This window comes from Sapajus apella, unplaced genomic scaffold, assembly GCF_009761245.1.
Source record: "Sapajus apella isolate SASKATOON/1434 unplaced genomic scaffold, GSC_monkey_1.0 scaffold21, whole genome shotgun sequence".
Taxonomy (NCBI): Eukaryota; Metazoa; Chordata; class Mammalia; order Primates; family Cebidae; genus Sapajus; species Sapajus apella.
Genome location: NW_022436961.1, coordinates 12,771,020 through 12,784,978, shown reverse-complemented (window position 1 = coordinate 12,784,978; position 13,959 = coordinate 12,771,020). Strand labels below are relative to the sequence as shown.

At 40.7% G+C, this 13,959-nt stretch overlaps 1 protein-coding gene and 1 long non-coding RNA gene across 3 annotated transcripts in view; both read right to left on the bottom strand.

The window, feature by feature from the left end:
* The window catches only part of GTF2E2 (general transcription factor IIE subunit 2), a 79,238-nt gene that overhangs the window by 4,748 nt on the left and 60,531 nt on the right, over window positions 1-13,959 (bottom strand). The window contains exon 7 of one of the 2 annotated variants that reach the window (XR_004271972.1): window positions 1,746-1,808. The exons of the other annotated variant lie outside the window; for it this stretch is intronic. The gene's annotated coding sequence lies outside the window, so the exon portion shown is untranslated. The remainder of the gene's footprint in view (window positions 1-1,745; window positions 1,809-13,959) is intronic. 2 annotated transcript variants of the gene reach the window in all.
* On the bottom strand, window positions 4,824-8,211 carry LOC116558374. Its single transcript, XR_004271973.1, has 2 exons — window positions 8,179-8,211; window positions 4,824-5,004 (listed from the first exon to the last, which is right to left on the bottom strand). It is a non-coding gene; the product is annotated as an uncharacterized LOC116558374 (long non-coding RNA).

Here is a 13,959-nt window from a genome sequence, read left to right as displayed (position 1 = left end):
CTCTGTTTCGCACTACCATGACAGTTTCACAAAGGGTGTTGGTCCGTTGTTTTACCAACCTTCCATGTGGGTTTGTCTAGCATCTCCTCATTACTAGATTGAGGTTATGCAATTCTGGTGAGAACAACACAGTAACAAGTTTGTGCCCTTCTCGGGTACAGTAGCAAGCTACGTGGTGTCAACATGAACCCAGTAAACGCTGACCATCAGGCAAGGTGCTGTCTGTCAGGTTTCTCTGCCATGAAGTTATTAGTTTTTCCTTTGTAATTAACAATTAGAGATATTTTCAGACTATACAAATACTCTGTTTCCCATATTTTCACTAATTTTATAATAGCATCCATTGGTAGTGCTTACCTACAAAAATGATTACTTGTAAGTGCCTACTGGCAGATTATTTCCATCATTCCTTCCATATGTACTAATTAAAATTCTACTATAACAGGCCAGGTGAGGTGGCTCATGCCTGTAATCCCAGCACTTTGATGAAAAGCCAAGGAAGGTAGATCACTTGAGGTGAGGAGTTCAAGACCAGCCTGGCCAATATGGCAGAACCCTGTCTCTACAAAAAATATAAAAATTAGCCAGGCAAAATGGTGGGTGCCTGTAATCTCAGATACTTGGGAAGCTGAGCCAACAGAATCACTTGAACCCAGGAGGCGGAGGTTACAGTGAGCCAAGATCCTGCTACACTCCAGTCTGGACAACAGAGCAAGACTCCGTATCAAAAATAATAATTAATAAATAATAAAAAGAGCCACTCTTTCTACAATTCACTTTTTGTTTGTTTGTTGAGACAGGGTCTCACTTTGTCACCTAGGCTGGAGTGCAGTGGCACAATCTCGGCGCACTGAAGCCTCACTTCCTGGGCTCAAGCAATCCTCCTGCCTCACCCTCCCACGTAGCTGGGACTACAGGCACACTCGGCTAACTTTTGTATTTTTAGCAGTGGCAGGGTTTCTTTATGTTGCCGGGGCTGGTCTTGAACTTGTATACTCAAGCATTCACCTGCCTTGGCCTCCCAAAGTACAGGGATTATAAGCATGAGCCACTGTGCCCAAACTCCAACTTGTTTTTCAGTTATTTAATTTAGCAGAGACACATGGATATCTACCATATGGATTTATATCTACATATTTATTACACAGGTTACAATCCATGATGATCAGTATTTATTTTGTGGTTCACATGTCCCAGGTTGGTCACTAAAAATTCCTTCATGTTGGTTCCTGTGTCTCTGACTTGCTTCCCCCCCCCCCCCCCCCTTTTTTTTTTTTTTTTTTTTTTTTCTGTTTTTCTTCTTTTACTCACTTTCTGGTACTAAAAGATGTTCCAGGTTCATCTTGTATTTCCCCTAATTTGGAATCATTTCTTCAAGGATTCCTGACTTGTTTTATTATAGAATGGTATTTAAAAACCAAGATCTATGTATTTTGGGTTTCTAAAAATAGCAATCTCTTTTTTGAAAACAAAATGATCAAGGGACATCAAATTTGAAGGAAGACAAATTTTGGCAGAAGACAGGAAAGTCTCATGAAAGTCAAGCACACTCTGAACTGTGAAGGTAAATAAAATCAGAACTGATTCAGAAATCTACTCACTTAGCAGAAAAGAGCAGAAAACAGACTAGAATTTGAAAGCTCAGATTTGATCCTTTCATTTCAAAAGACCCTTTCTTGACCCACATGAGTTAAGAATAAAAACTGTGTAACTGCCATAGAAGGGAATAAAATGAGCCAACTTACCAATGAGGCTTTGCTTAAATTCCCAAATAGTGCACTCACATTTTGTCAGTGTTTAGCCCTTTCCTGTAAATGCAAAAGTAGCACAACAGTGTGGTCCAGGCCTTGGAGCCAGATGGCCTGGCTGTGAGCTCAGTTACCCCATTTCCTGCACAAAGTGGCACAAGCACCTTAATTTTTCTGCCTCCATTTCTTCATCTACAAAGTGAGGATGAAAATAATACCTGCCTCATAAAAGGAGTGAATACAGCACTGAGAATAACGCCTGCAAATGAAAGAGCACGATCTACACCTATTACCATTATCATCATCACCATCTAACGCCCATTGTCATTTTCTGGGTGCTGGTGTCTTATAAATATAAAACATTTAAGAAAATCACTAGCTACTAGATACAAAGTGATCTCATTTATGTAAAGTAGAAGAAACAAAAATTCTAAAAATTTCTTGAAAAGCAAAAACACATACATATTAAACACATCATAAAAATGTGGAAAATACACACCAATAGGTATCCTCAGAGAAAAGAATACGGTTTGCGTGGAGAATTTTCATTTTTTGCTCTATGGACTCCTTGACAAAGGTTTTCTTAGTAATATGCAGAAATATTTGTGTATTGTTACTATAATATTTTAAATAAATAAATAACCTAAATATAAGGAGGATCATACTAGTAATTCATGGCCACTTTTTCTTAGCCCCACGTTAGGCTATGGTATTCCAGTGTTAATGTTAAGGTACTTCTTTGCCATTTTAAAAAAAAAAAAAAAAAAAAAAAAAAAAGGGTAGGCCAGGCCCAGTGGTTCATGCTTGTAATCTCAGAGCTTAGGGAGATGGAGGTGGGAGAACTGCTTGAGCCCAGGAGCTCAAGACCAGCCTGGGCAATATATCGAGATTCCATCTCAAAAATTTAAAAAAATGAGGCAGGCATGGTGGTGCTAGCCTGTAATCCTAGCTACTCGGGAGACTGAGGGGAGGAGACCTTGAACCCAGGAGTTTGTGCTCCAGCCTGGGAGACAAAGTGAAACCCTGTCTCTAAAACAACAACAACAACAACAACAACAAAACCAAATGCAGAATCTCAACCAGCAACACGCCATGCCTTTCTCCCTTTTCCTTTAAATACACATGTTATCAACATGACTTATTTTATCCTCAAAAGTCTCACTATACCCACTTTTCAGTTTCAGAAAATAGGACATTTCTTAATTTACCTTACACCCCCTAGTGATCTTACATTTTAGACACTATTAAAATAATTTCTCTTCTGTGCTACACAGAAAAATGCACCCCCACCCAAGATGTCCACATCTTAATCCCCAGAACTTGTGAATACATAACCATATTTGGTAAAAGGGTCTTTGGTGACTAAGAATCTTGAGATGAGGAGATGATCTCAAGATTTGGATTCTGGATTGGAAGAATTAATACTGTTAAAATGTCCATACTACCCAAAGTGATCCACAGATTAAATGCAATCCCTATAAAAATTCCAATGCCATTTTTCACAGAAATAAAAAACAAAATTCTAAAATTCTTAGGGAAACACACACAGAATTGAATAGTCAAGGCAATCTTGAACAAAAAGAATAAAACTGGAGGCACAACACTACTTCAAACTATATTACAAAGCTACAGTAATCAAAACAGCATGGTAGTGGCATCAACAAAAGCCCAAAAATGAACTCATGCATTTACAACCAGCTGATCTTTGACAAAGATACCAAGAACACACAATGAGAGAAGGACAGTCTCTTCAATAAAGGATGTCGAGAAAACTGAATATCCACATGCAGGAGAATGAAATGAGACCAGTGTCTCACACCATACAGAAAAATCAACTCAAAATAGATTAAAGACTTCAACGTAAGACCTCAAACTATGAAAATACTGTAAGAAAACACAGAGAAAACAACACAATATTGGCCAGGGCAATCATTTTTTGTATTTGACCCCAAAAGTTCAGGCCACAAAAGCAAACAAAGACAAATGAGATTATAACCAAAATGCTTCAGCATGGCAAACTAAACAGAGTGAAGAGACAATCTATAGACTGGGAGAATATATTTGCAAGCAAAACATCTAAAATGGGGTTAATATACAAAATATAAGGCAGGCGCCATGACTCATGCCTATAATCCCAGCACTTTGGGAGGCCAAGGCAGGAAGACTGCTTCAGTCTAGGAGTTCAAGACCAGCCTGGGCAATATAGTGAGACCTCAACTCTACAAAAAAAATGTTATCACACAAAAAGAAATAAAAAATGTTATCAGATTAGCCAAGCTTGGTGGTGTGCATTTGTAGTCCTAGCTACTCAGGAGGCTAAAGTGAGAGGATCACTTGAGCCCGGGAGACGGAGGCTACAGTTAGCTGAGATTGTGCCACTGCATTATAATCTGGGCGACAAAATGAGACGCTGCCTCCAAAACACACACACACACACACACACACACACACACACACGGAACTCAAAAAAAATAGCAAAAACAACAACAACAAATAACCTGATTTAAAAATTGGCAAAAGACCTGAATATTGACTAGACATTTCTCAAAAGAAGATATACAAATGAGGCTGGGCACAGTGGCTCACACCTATAATCCCAGCACTTTGGGAGGCCAAGGCATACAGATCATCTGAGGTCAGGAGTTCAAGATCAGCCTAGCCAACATGGCAAAATCTCATCTCCACTAAAAAGACAAATAGCCAAGAGAGGTGGTGGGTTCCAGTAATTCCAGCTCCTCAGGAAGCTGAGGCAGGAGAATTACTTAAACCCTGGAGGCAGAGGTTGTAGTGAGTCGAGATCGTGCCACTGCACTCCAACCTGTGTGACAGAGCAAGACTCCGTCTAACAAAAAAAAAAAAAAAGGAGAAAGAGAAGTACAATGAGATATTCCTTCACACCTATGAGAATGGTTATCCTCAAAAAGACAAAACATGCACTGATGAGGATGTGGGACACCTGTACACTGTTGATAACATGCACTGATGAGGATGTGGGACACCTGTACACTGTTGATAACATGCACTGATGAGGATGTGGGACACCTGGACACTGTTGATAACATGCACTGATGAGGATGTGGGACACCTGGACACTGTTGATAACATGTACAGATGAGGATGTGGGACACCTGGACACTGTTGATAACATGTACAGATGAGGAGGTGGGAAAGGGAACACCTGTATGCTGTTGGTGGAAATGTAAATTAGTGTAGCCATTATAGAAAACTGTATGGAGGTCCCCCAAAAAACTAAAAACTGGAGTATCATTTGATCCAGCATCCTGCTTCTGGGTATTTATTCTAAGAATCTGAACTCAGTATGTTGAGGAGATACTTGCACTCCCATGTTCATTGCAGCATTATTTACAATAGCCAAAGATTCAATCTCAGTGTCCATCAACGGATGAATGGATAATGAAAATATAATATATAATATATATACACAATGGAATACTATTAGCCTTAAAACAGAAAGAAATTCTGTCATTTGCAACAACACAGTAAACTTCGAGGACATTGTTAAGTGAAAGAAACCAGGCATCAAATGACAAAAATGGCATGTTTTCACCTCTACGTGGAATCTACAACAATCGGAACTCAACAGAAGCAGTGAGTAGAGTACTAGAGGTTAGGAGAGGGGCAATGAGGAGATGCTGGTCCATAGAAAAAAGAACCTTGAGAAGCAGGTTATCCTGGAGTATTTGAGTAGACCCAATGGAATCACAAGGGTCCTTATGAAAGAAAGTGGCAGGCAGGAGAGCCTGAGTCAAGGCAGAAGCAGAGGTCAGAGTGATGCTGGGACATGAGCCAAGAAATTCAGGCAGTCTCTGGAAGCTGAAAAGGTAAGGAAATGAAATCTCCCTGTGAGTATCCAGCAACGGTGCAGCCATCCTGACTCATTTGACACTTCCGACCTCCGGAACAGTAAGATAATAAATCTGTGTTGTTTTAAGCAACAAAGTTTGTGATTACATGTTACAGCAGCAATAGGAAACGAATACACAATGCCTGAGATTTTTCTTTTTAAAAAAGTACTGGCCCAGTGCAATGACTCACACCTGTAATACCAGCACTTTGGGAGACCAAGGTGTGAGGATCGTTAGAGGCCAGGATTTCCAGACCAGTCTGGGCAACAGCAAGACCTCCATCTCTACAAAAAATTTTTTTAAATAAATTGGCCAGACATGAAGGCACATCCCTGTAGTCTCAGCTAATCAAGAGGCTGAGGTGGGAGGATGGCTTGAGCCCAGGGGAGTTCAAGGCTGCTGCAGTGAACTACGACTGCGCCACTCCAGACTAATCAACAGAGCAAGACCCTGCCTTAAAAAAAAAAAAATTTAAGTATAGCTTACGTAGGCAGGATTATAAAGACAAATGACACTTCATCCTCAACATTTCAACAAGTATTTCTTGAGAATTCTGTCACTACAACGGTATGACCTGCTATCTGGACATCTATAAAGAACAGGCACCGTCTGCCCCAATCTGTGCAGCAGGGGCTGGGAACATGCCTAGAGCTGACCGTGGCTGGGCAGGATCAGAAGAGCTTGGCAGCACTTGCTGTTCTTGGTGATCCTGCAGAAATCTCCACTAAGCAATGGCACTTCTTACTCGGGATAAACACCAGACACCAAAACAAAAAGGGAAGAAGCCGTGGGGTAACTTTTCACCTTGAAAACTGCTTTACAATGGGAGAAACATCATATTCTTTCGAACAATTTAAAATTTTCCTTTTATTGTACTAATGTATAATTCACACAAATTAAAATCCTGCACATTTTAGTGTACAGTCCCTGATGTTCTAACAAGCACATGCTCATGCAACCACCACCACGATAATGATACAACCACAAACCACCCTATGCTCCTCTGCAGTCAATGTCTCTCTCCTCGGCCAGCCCCTGGCAACCACTGATCTGTTTCTATGGTTCTGTTTCCCAAGAATATAATAAACGTACAAATAAAATCACACAGCATGTCCCTTTGGAAACTGACTTCCCTCATGTAGCATAATGCCTCTGAGATTTATCTGTGTTGGTGGAATGTCAGTCCTTTGTTCCTTTTCATTGCTAAGTTGTATTCCATTGTAAGTATGTGCCACAGTTAAGGGGAAGTTAAGGGACAGTTAAAGGATGTGAGTTGTTTCCAGTTGTTGGTGGTTACGAAGAAAGCCAGCAGAAATACCCATGAATTTTACACGAATTTGGGTTAACACCTAAGAGTGGAATGGCTGGGTCATATAGTAGTATATATTACAATGTAGAGATCTATTCCTATTTATTTAACTTTCTACTAAAGGACAGTGGACCCATGTCTCACACCATACACAAAAATTAACTCAAAATGATCAAAGATGTAAATGCAAGGGTTAAAACTATAACCTCTAGAGGTAAAAACAGAAGTCCATCTTCATGACCTTGGAAAAGGCAATGGTTTAGACATGACACTAAAAGTACAAGCAGCAAAACAAAATAAGAAAGAATTTGATCAAAATTTAAAACTTTTTTTTTTTTTTTTTGAGATAGAGTCTCACCCTATCACCCAGGCTGTAGTACAGTGGTGCAATCGCAGTTCACTACACCCTCAGCCTCCCAGGTTCAAGTGATTCTCCTGCCTCAGCCTCCCGAGTAGCTGGGATTATAGGTGGGCACTACCATGCCCAGCTAATTTTTGTATTTTTAGTAGAGACAGAAGTTCGCCATGTTGGCCAGGCTGGTCTCAAACTCCTGACCTCAGAGGATCCACCTGCCTCAGCCTCCCAACGTGCCAGGATTACAGGCGTGAGCCACTGCTCACAGCCCCAAATTAAAAACTTTTATACCTCATAAGACGCCATTAAGGAAGTGAAAAGACAACACACAGAATGGAAGAAAATATCTGTAAAGCATGTATCTTACAACGAACACGTATGCAGAATAAAGAATTTTTAAAGCTCTAATAAAAGCATAAAACTATTTTTAAAATGGACAAAGGATTTCAATAAACATTTCGCCAAAGAAAATACGCAGATCAACCAGGTGTGGTGATTCACACCTATAATTCCAGCACTTTGGGAGGCCATGGCACACACCTGTTGCCCTGGCTACTCAGGAGGCTGAGAAGGGAGGACTACATGAGCCTAAGAGTTTGAGGCTGCAATGAGTTATGAACATATCACTGCACTCAAGCCCAGGAAACAGAGTGAGACCCTGTTTCTAAAGTAAAAAAATAAAATATATAAATGGTCAATCAGCACACAAAAAGATGTTCAACATCATTAGTCATTGGGGAAATGCAAATCAAAATCACAGTAACATTTCACATCCACTAGGATGGCTAAAATCAGTGTTGGCAAGGGTGTGGGAGAAATCAGAACCTTCCTAAGTTGCTGGTGAGAATGTAAATTAAGGTAGCTGTTTTGCAAAACAGTACAATTCCTCAAAAAGTTAACCACGGAATTACCATATGATGTAGCAATTCCACTCCTAGGTATACCTAAGAGAAATGAAAACACATGTCCACATGAAAACTGGTATAGGTATGTTCATAGCAGTATTATTCATAGTAGCCAATAAGTGGAAAAACCCAAATATTCATCAACTGATAAATGAAATGTGCATGGCTATACAATTGAATTTTTCTTACTATAAGCACTTAATGCTCTTTATTTCCCTATAAGCACTGCCATAGCTGCATCCCATGAATTCTGACACGCTGTACTTTCACTTTCACTTTCATTTAATTCAACAATGTTTTTACTTCCCTGTGATTTCCTCCTTGAACCACAGGTTACTTAAAGGTATTTAATTTCAGGTTGGGTGTGGTGGCTCACATCTGTACTCCTCGCACTCTGGGAGGCCGAGGTGGGCAGATCTCTTGAGCCTAGGAGTTCAAGACCAGACTGGGCAACATTGCAAAACTCCATCTCTACAGAAAAATACAAACATTAGCCAGGTGTGCCAACACACACCTGTACTCCCAGCTACTTGGGAGGCTAAGGTAGGAGGATCGCCCAAGCCCAGGGAAGTCAAGCATTGAGCCATGATCATGTCATTGCACTCCAGCCTACACAGTGTGACTCTGTCTCAAAATATAAATAAAATTATTTGATTTCCAAATGGACAGTTTCCAAATATAGCTAGGTCTGTTACTAATTTCTAGCCTAACTCCATTATGGCCCACACACATCGTTCATATATAGTCATCCTTTGGCATCCATGGGGGATTGGTTCCAGGACTCTTACAGATACCAAAATCTACGGATGCTCAAGTCTCTGATAGCATATTCTCCCATGTACTTTAAATCATCTCTAGATTACTTATAATGCCTAATACAATTTAAACACCATGTAAATAGTGATACTGTATTGTTTACGGAACAATTACAAGAAAAATGTCTGCATGTGTTTAGTACAGACACAATTTTTTTCCAAATATTTTCAGCCTATAGTTGGTTGAATCCATAGATGCAGGATCAAAAGACATGGAAGGCAAACGGTACTTTCACGTCTTTCAAATGCAATTAAAGCTTGCTTTGTGGGCTAGAATACCATCTATCTTCGTGAATATTCCACATGCAGTTGAAAATATATGCATAGGGCTAGGCACAGTGGCTCTCGCCTGTAATCCCAGCACTTTGGAAGGTTGAGACAGGCGGATCACTTGAGGCCAAGAGTTCAAGACCAGCCTGACCAACATGGTGAAACTCGTCTCTACTAAAAACACAAAAATTAGCCGGATGTTGTGGTGTATGCCTGTAATTCCAGCTACTCAGGAAGCTGAGGCAGGAGAATCACTTGAACCCAGGAGGCAGAGGCTGCAGTGAGCCGAGATCGCACCATTGCCCTCCAGCCTCAACAAAAAGAATAAAATGCCATCTCAAAGGAAAAAAAAAAAAAAAAAAAGGAAATATATGCACAGGATTCTGCTGCTGTTGGGCAGTCTCTTCTATAAATGGCAATTAGGTCAAACTAGTTGATTGTGCTCTTTAGGGCTTCTATATCTTAATTTTCCATCTATTTGTTCAATCAACTACTAAGAGAATGTTGTAGACTCTAGCTGTGGATGTATCTATTTCTCCTTTTAGTTTTATTCATTTTTAATTAACACGTTTTGGAGGCCTGTTGTTAGTTAGGTATTTAGGACTATTAAGTACTCGTGGAGAATTGATACCTTAATCATTATGTCTTTTTTTTTTTTTTTTTTTTTTTTTTTTTTGTCAGGGCATTACTCAGACCCCCCAACAGTGGCCCGTGCTCGGTCCACTGCAACCTCCAACTCCTGGGCTCAGGTGATCTTCCCACCTCAGCCTCCTGAGTAGCAAAGAGTACAGGTGTGCATACCACCAGACAAAGCTGAGTTTTCTATTTTTTGTTGAGATGAGATTGAATCATGTTCCCCAGGATGGCCTCAGCAATCCTCCTGCCTCAGCTTCCCAAAGTGCTGGGATTACAGGCATGAGCCACCATGCTGAGCCCACAACCTTCTTTATCCTTGATAATTTTCCTGGCTCTGAATTCTACTCAGTCTGATATTAATATAGCCACCCTAGCTTTCACCTGATAGTGTTTGGACAGTATATCATTTTTTTTTTTTTTTTTTTTTTTTTCTTGAGATGGAGTTTCGCTCTTGTTACCCAGGCTGGAGTGCAATGGCGCGATCTCGGCTCACCGCAACCTCCGCCTCCTGGGTTCAGGCAATTCTCCTGCCTCAGCCTCCTGAGTAGCTGGGATTACAGGCACGTGCCACCATGCCCAGCTAATTTTTTGTATTTTTAGTAGAGACGGGGTTTCACCATGTTGACCAGGATGGTCTCGATCTCTTGACCTCGTGATCCACCCGCCTCAGCCTCCCAAAGTGCTGGGATTACAGGCTTGAGCCACCGCGCCCGGCCATGACAGTATATCATTTTACATGCTTTCACTTTTAACCTGTCTACATTTATTTTTAATTTTTATTTTTTTAAGATGGAGTCTTGCTCTGTCACCCAGGCTGGGGTACAGTGGTACAATCTTGGCTCACTGCAACCTCTGCCTCCTGGGTTCAAGAGATTCTTTTGCCTCAGCCTCCCAAGTAGCTAGGATTATAGGTGCATTCACCGCACTCAGCTAATTTTTGTGATTATAGGTGCATTCACCGCACTCAGCTAATTTTTGTATTTTTCATAGAGACGGGGGTTTCACCATGTTGGCCAAGCTGGTCTCGAATTCCTGACCTCAGGTGATCCGTCCACCTCAGCATCCCAAAGTGCTGGGATTGCAGGGGTGAGCCACCACACCCAGCCTAATCTGTCTACATTTAAAGTGAGTTTCTTATAGAGAGTATATAATAGATGGCTGCAGGAATTTATCTTTAAAGAAAAAAAAAGTATATACTAGAGTCTTGCTTTTGCAACCAACTGGAAAATCTGTCTTAATCAGTGTGTTCAGGCCATTTTCATTTAACACATTTAGGAATGAAGTCTATCATCTTGATCGCTGTTTCTATTTGTTCTATCTACTCCCTGTTTTTTCCTTCTGTCTCTGTGTTCACTTAGATCAGCTGAATATATTTGTATAATTCCATTTTATCTCCACTATTGGCTTATTATTTATACCTTAAAAAATGTTTTTAGTGGTTGACCCAGGTTTACAACATACATAAATAATCAAAGCCTAGCTTAGAGTAAGTCATAGCATTTCATATGTAGTGTAAAGACATCAGAACAGTATACTCCCAATTACTGATCCTTTCTGACCTTTGAGCTAATTTGTCATACATTTTATTTCACATACTATGCCCAAAACACAAAATATATTGCTAATATTTTTGATTTATGTTAATCTTTCAGAGAAATCAGAAAACAAAAAATATTTTTAAATAAAAACTCTAGCTCCAAGACACTTATTTGTACAGATCCAAATGTCTAATGTCATACCCCTTCTTCCTGAACAGCTTCCTTTAATATTTCCAGCAGTGCAGGTCTGATGGCAATGAATTCTCTCTATTTCTGTTTCTCTGAGAGAGTATTTCTCCTTCATTTTTGAAGATTATTTTTGCCTGGTGCAGTGGCTGACATATGTAATCCTAACATTTTGGGAGGCTGAGGAGGGCAGATCACTTGAGCCCAAGAGTTCAAAACAAGCCTGGGCAACATGGTGAAAACACATCCCTACTAAAAATACAAAAAATTAGCTGAGCGTAGGGGCATGTACCTGTAGTCCCAGCTACTCAGGAGGCTGAGATAGGAGGATCAATTGAGCCCTGGAAGCAAAGGTTGCAGTCAGCGAAGACTGCATCACAGTACTCCAGCGTGGGCCACAGTGTGAGACCATATATAAAGAAAAAAAGAAAAGAAAAGGAAAAGATTATTTTTGCTGTGTATGGAATTCTGGGTTGAAAGGATTTTCTCCCTTTTGGCCCTTTAAAGATGTGCTCCATAAACATTAGCTGGGCATAGTGGTACATGCCTACAGTCCCAGCTACTCGGGAGGTTGGGGCAGGAGAATCATTTGAACCCGGGAGGCGAGGTTGCAGTGAGCCAAGATCACGCCACTGCACTCCAGCCTGGGCAACAGAAGGAGACTCTGTCTCCAAAAAAAAAAAAAAAGATGTACTGCATTTATCTTTGAGTCTGCACAGTTTCTATTAAGAACCCTGATTTAATTATTTTTTTCCTCTGGAATTAGTCTCTTTCCTCTGACTGCCTTCAATATTTTCTTTCATATTCTGCAGTTTGACTATGACAGGCCTCGGTGTTTTTCTATCATATGCTTGGTTTGGGGTATGAGCCATTTGTGTTCTGAGCTTCTCAGCTCTTTGGTGTCCATCATTACTTTTAAAAAATTTTTGGTCATTATATCTTCAAGTATTTCTTCTGCCCCATTTTCTTTCTCTTTTCCCTCTCAGACTTTAATTACACATTCAGACCACTTGATATTGTCTCACAGCTCATGGGTGCTCTGCACTATTTTTTTCCACACTTCAGCTGTATTCAAGTTCACAGACTTCATAGCATTTCATATGTGGTGTAAAGACATTAGAACAGTATACTCTCAGAAATCACTGATCCCTACGCCAAGTTTAATAATGAGCTTGTTGAAGACATTTTTCATCTATGTCACTGTCATTTTCATTTTCAGGATTTATTTTATTTTCTCACTGTCTCTATCTACTGAAATATACTACCTGACCATACAAGTTGCCTGCCTTTTCTCCTAGAGATCTTAACATAAAAAACAGTTATTTTCAATTCCACGTCTGGTAGTTCCAAAGAATTTGGTCTTAAAAATGTCCTGTCTCAATGGAGTGTTGTTCTTCCTTCCTTCTTTTTATGCCTCAAAAGCTTTTCTGAAAGCAGGATATCCTCTGTAGGACAGCTGAGACTGCAGTAAATAGTTCTTATGCCTGGGAAATGGGCCCGCCTTTCCTTCTGCCAGATCGTTAGTGTGTAGAGGTTGAGTCAATCTATTGTCAGGACAGGAGCGTGGTCTGGAATTTATTGCTGCTATGGTTACCCCACAACGGACCACCAGCTTCAAACTGTGTTAGGGCAGCAGCTGGTGTGCCAGAGGATATTTTCCTCAGTGTCTGTTTGGCCTTCAGCTTTTGGTCTTCCTTTTACACTGCATCTGAGCTGGCCTGTCTCCAGGCTTTTGCACCTTTCACAGAACTCCACTGTTACCTGTCAGTCCACAGCTGTTAGCCTCGTATGGGCAGGAAGATTCTCTGACATTAGGATTAAGCCTTGGTCTTGGGCAAACACTGTCTTCCTTGGTGCCCAGGGTGTGGCCTTCTCAGTGCTCCTGCCCCTTCTCCTCCGCTAAAGTTTTGGGCCTAGCGCATGTTCCTGTCCCTCGCCAAGGACAAAGGATTTTTTCTGTTCTCTTTCCACAGTGGTTTAAGGCCCTTATAGGAGCAAAGAAGGGAAGAAGGACTCAGACAAGTCTTCGTGTCTTTCCAAAATGATCTAGTGTCCCCCTCCTCCAGGGGGAACAGTAAGGGACACTTTCTCAGTACAAACACCCCAGCCTCAATCCTTTTTGTAAGCATATATGAAATCTGTGGAGAAGAGCCTGTGAGTGGATACAAATTCCCCTGTGTCTGAAGCCCCCGAGACAATCTCTGTTTTCTTACTGGTCCACACTAATTTCATTAAACTTTAACTGAATTCTCCTGCATGCTGTTCACTTTGTCTCAGGTAAACAAGCATTCATGTCTCACCTTTCCATGGGGGGAGACATGCCTGTCACTC